We start from the raw sequence: 5,000 nt of genomic DNA, 5'->3' as shown, positions 1-5,000 counted from the left end.
GTGTGTAGAATTTATTTTAAAACACCCCACCAGTTCACCCTCCAGAAACCGTATCTGAACTCTGACCCTGGCATGTGCAGAATTGAGATCCTTCTCCCCCATCAGGAGACCTCCAAATGCCTGTCCCAGTCCCCCTCCTTCCTGGAGTTCCCTCCCAGATTAGGACCATTTGATGTCACTGAGAACCCAACGCCTGCCCCCCAGCCTCAGGGAAATATGATTTCCTGCTCTCTTCCTCACCTGCCTCCCTCCCCACCTCTGCCACCACCATTTCCAAAGAGTTAATAAGGTCAGGGTGTCATTCAGGCCCTGGCCCTTCCCTGCGGGGCTGGAGAAAGGAAGTGGGCACCCTCAGCGGGCTGGAGAGCCAGGCTGAGCTCCCGTCTATTCCGTGGTGTTCAGTTTCCTGAATTTCCAGCTGTACTGAAGGCTGGGTTACCTGCCCAGACATAGGAGGGTGGCCCCAAACCGTGGTCGAAGTCCCAGCAGAAATGAAGACCCGCCCCCAACAAAATGTGGCTTCAGACAGCGGGGGGGGGGGGGGGGGGTNGGGGTCTTAGGCTGGCTCGATCACCCAGGGCCACACTCCAAGCTCAGGGCCTCTGGGGGTACCCCCGCCCGCAGTTCTTACAGGTGGACTTCAGGACCCGCAGCCCGAACAGCAAATGTTGGCTGTTAGGTGCCCAAATAATATTCTTCATTCGTCTTTTTCAAAGTTGATTTATAGCAATCGACAGGTTAAAGCCTCATCTGACTTCATTACTTTTAAAAGCTGTCTATTTCACAACTGTCACTTTTCATCACTTAACTCAAATAAGTACTTGAAGAAATGAATTGGAAGAGACTTTTAGATCATGTTTATAATTCTTGGTCGCTACGTTAACATTTCTAATGACCTGACCCTCTGAGTTTCTGCAGACTTCTAAATTAGGGCCGAAAATTCCTGCATTTGTAGTAGAAAACTTCAAGGAAGGTGAGGTGACCAGAAATATCGGCTAAAAGAAGTGCAGCTGGTAGGGAGCAGGCGGTAGAGTGCAGGCTCAGCATGGCTTCCCAGCGGCTGCCAGGGCCCAGGCCCGGTGCCCAAGGCCACTGCGGAGGCCAGCGGCTCCCGGGGCGTTCCGGTGCAACGAACTGCTGAAAAGAGGGCCCAGCCTAACCAGCGCGCTGCTTGCTTTGCTCCCGCTTCGCAGAGCCGGGTTGCAAACTCATGAGGAAATTCACGCAGGATGGAAATGCTACTCATTTTGACTATTACTATTCTTATTTCTATCGTTTCAAAAACAGTTTGAAAGGGCCTCCACGACTACAGGTTGAGGATGGCCGGGTGAAAGGCACTTCCTGCTGGTCATCGCTGACCTAGAGCTTGTTAGATACCCAGGGAAGGCAGAAGTGTGGAAACGAAATCGCAAGGATGGAAATGCGTTCAATAAATTGAAATAGTTTCTTCTTCAATTTTGCTGCCCTCTACCAATGCTGGGTCCTCCAGGGCTGGTGCCAACCCCCTTCTCTTTCTTTCTCCCACCCACTCACACAGAACCATCTCTTAGAAGTAGGAAAGAAAGAAAGAAAAAGAAAGAAAAGAAAGAAAGAAAGAGAAAACAGGAAAGAAAGAAAACAGGAAAGAAGGGGGAGAGCAAAGAATGAAAAGGGAAGGAAAGGAAAATTACAGGAAAGAAAAAGAAAAACCTAGACAACAGGAAAACTGCCTAGTTTGGAGGACAAAGCAAAATCGAGTGCGTAAGATTTTCTTTCTTTAATTTTTCTTAAAACAAGAAAAAAGGAAGACGTCTCCCGACCCTCAGGTGGAAGAGTTGGGCGACTCCCTGGCGTGTTGGGGGCTGGCCTCCCCCCAACTAGGCAGAGTCCGAACCCCCACGCGCCAGTCCCGGAGGCTCTGAGGTCCCTGCACCCTCGCGTCCTCCCGGCCCGGGTCCCACCGCGAACACGAACTTTGCAGATTCCCCGGAGCAAGAGCGCCGGGAGTGTGCACCGGCCTCGGCCGGCCGGGTCTTAACTGCCTGCCGCCGCCAGCCTCCCCCGGTCGTGGCCTCAGGCCTTCGCCCACCCTGCGGACCGGTTGGCGCAGAGGGTCTGAGCGCTCTCCGACTTTTGGTGCCGGGGCGAGAGGAAGCGGGCGGTAACCTGGCTCCGCGGCCATTGCCTCGCTCCGGGAACGCGGCCGGCGCGGTCGGCGGCCGGCGGCTGGGTGCGCTGCCGTACCCTGGAGCGCCACCTCGCTGCGGAAACTGGAATTGCATGGCCATGCTCCCAGCCTTCCGCAGCCTAACTTGACCGTCACCGGACTTTCTCCTCCATCAAAACCTTAAGGGAAGCCGAAACGCACAGGCCTTCTTCCAATCGGTTAAAAGCCATTATCTTTGACCGACATATCGCACAATATCTGCACTGGGATGAAGAGAAAATAACAGGAAAAAAAGGAAAATACATAGGTACAATTTCACCAAGTCTAAGCGGTGACGCTGCTTTGATAGGAAAGAAAATAAATGAGAGATGTCTTCTTGGAGGCCATGGGTTCGGGCCGTCGAATGTGGGCCACTCAGCTGAGGCCAACGCAAATATTTCGAAGAAGGCCTATGACGTTATCCCTTCCCAATTATAATTACACCCAAATTCATTCATTCTGGTGGGTCGGACATGAGAGGGGCTCTGCCAGGCCATGCCAGTGGCCAGCCTACCAAACCTCGTACCCCCACAGCTTTCGACTCTGCTGACAAAATCACCACAAAATGCAGCCCTTAAACATAGACACCTGTCCACAGGTGAAAGCAGCAACAGCGAGAGGTACAAATTACACTGCCTTTGACCTTATCTTATCCTGTTGGCAACTTAAGAGGTTTGCCCCATTCTTAAGCCCTCATGACTAAAAAATTTCCAGAAGAAATAATTCACTTATACGGTGAGTCTTTGCTTCAATTTGTTTTCAAAGTGCATCATCCCAGAAATAGACGTTATATGTAAAAACAAATTTCATGAAACAAGATATTTTTCTGTGAAGATGCCAAACATGGTGTTAAAAGCAGGGAGTCTATCTTGTGTCCTGAGAGAATTTGTGTAGTTTCTTTGTTTTGAGGGGGGCACAGTCCTTTTCCTAATGTAGTTTTAACTACAAGTTTGTTTTTGGTTCTGTTTTAAGGAGCTCAGGGGATTCCAGATAGAATGATGACTCAACTGGGGACCATGGGGGTGGGGGAGTGTGTCTAAGCCTCTGCATTTTCCTGCCAGAGGAAACCCAATGTAGAGACCCTTTCTTGAATCTTTGCCCTTCCTAAGTTCACAGGGTGGCAATGGAGGGAATGCTCCTTGGCCCTGTAACCAACACTCCCCATTGCAGATTAGAAGACTCTCAGAGAGCCCCCCACCCTTGCTCAAAAACTACAGGACTGGGACAGGAAAAAAAAGCCAAGTTGGTTTTCTGGTTATTTGTCCCTTCTCTATCAGGCTAGGAAAGATTCTTGACAGACCATATAGGAAAGAGGCCCAAATTTCTTAGCAGGACTTAAATGAGGATCCCACACCCTGGCCAGCCGAGGAGGGGTGGCCTGGTCTCTGGGAGTCTTGGGGTTTTCTTGCCTTGGAGGGATGCTACCCTGGGGAGAAGGAAGCTGTTGAGGGATCTTGGGAGCTAAGAGGCAACTGCTAGAAGGGTCCTGGAATCCACTGAGAGACAACAGTGAGGAACAGGGACCAAAACAGAAGAGAGTAGAGCATTAGAAAATGAAATGGTTCAATCTACCTGCCTACAGTTTTGAGAAGGGGAGTCTCTAAATTAGAAAGATTTGCCTCTCTCCTTCTCCCTACCTCTCTCTCCCCTTCCCTCCCTCCTTCTTTACCTCCCTTCATTTCTCTCTCTCCCACCCCCTCCTCTTCTCACATTCAGATTTTCTGGGTTGGTTTTTTTTTTTCACGGAATAATGCCTGGAGATGAAAAATGATTTTTATTGCTATTACACTTCCTACCGCAAGATGCAGTGCAAGGCGGCCGACTTTGTATTACAACTATGTCACAATGTTTCACTGATGCAAAACATGTAGCCAGAGGGTGTTGCTAATGACTCCTGGATTAGAGCGAGATTGAGACTGGAAGGAGAAAGAGAGTGAGAACAGGAGAGACAGAGGAAGGGAGAAGAGAGAGGAATTTCATTAGAGAAAGGGGGGAGGGGAAACACCATAGAATCAGGTCTAATAATCTGATCAGGATATTTTCAGATTTCAGTGTTCTCTCCAAGCTTGAGAGTGAGCTAGACAGAGACCAATATCCTTTTAAGCACCACAGAGATCTTTCTTTCTCTTTCTTTCTTCTTTCTTTCTTTCTTTCTTTCTTTCTTTCTTTCTTTCTTTCTTTTTCTTTCATGTTAATAACTATTAATTATGTTTACAGCCAGTTAGCTGAGAACTGTCCTTTGGAAAGAATCAAACTTCGGAAAAAGCTTAATATCTGATTAAAGGCCTTTCCTGGAGCCGAGGCCGCTGGGAAGGAGGTGGGGACCCGATAATCACCCAAGGGGGTGCGGAGCGCAGTGAGGCCTGCAGAGGCTCACGGCCTCCGCCCGTGGTCGTGCCACACATGTACATATGCCTGTGACAGCCTGGTGGGCCCAGGGTGCCCCGCCGGGGCCGTGGCGGAACGCCGAGGCACAGCCTGCGGCCCGGACTCGGGCTCGGCCTCTGCTCGGTCTTGGCAAAAAGGCCCCTCCGGGCTCCGATCTCCCCGGCGCCCTCCCCCGGGACGAGCTCTACTTAGGGAAGCGGGAGGTTTCGCGGTTCCTACCGTGGCCCAGGCCGGTCCCACCGCCCTGCAGTCCGCTTCTGCCCCCCGGGGCACAGCGAGGAGGGCATTCCCTCGGGGCTGCGGCCCTTTGAACCCGGGGAGCCCTCGGCTCCCGCCCGGGCGCGCGGAGCTCGCTCGGGGCCCGGCAGCGGAGCGGAGTGTGGGTGGCGGGTGGGGTTGAAGGGGAGTGGGGGAGGCGGGAGGGGGC

General features: G+C 51.7%; 1 long non-coding RNA gene across 1 annotated transcript in view; it reads right to left on the bottom strand.

The window, feature by feature from the left end:
* The window catches only part of LOC105239727, a 42,624-nt gene extending 37,663 nt beyond the window's left edge, over nt 1-4,961 (bottom strand). Inside the window, exon 1 of the long non-coding RNA XR_004627716.1 lies at nt 4,793-4,961. This is a non-coding gene — a long non-coding RNA (uncharacterized LOC105239727). The remainder of the gene's footprint in view (nt 1-4,792) is intronic.
* Nucleotides 4,962-5,000: the final 39 nt, after the last annotated feature.

This window comes from Ailuropoda melanoleuca, chromosome 9, assembly GCF_002007445.2.
Source record: "Ailuropoda melanoleuca isolate Jingjing chromosome 9, ASM200744v2, whole genome shotgun sequence".
NCBI classification, from domain to species: Eukaryota; Metazoa; Chordata; class Mammalia; order Carnivora; family Ursidae; genus Ailuropoda; species Ailuropoda melanoleuca.
Note: the sequence above shows the minus strand (reverse complement) of the source record. Positions and strands in the feature narration are given on the sequence as shown.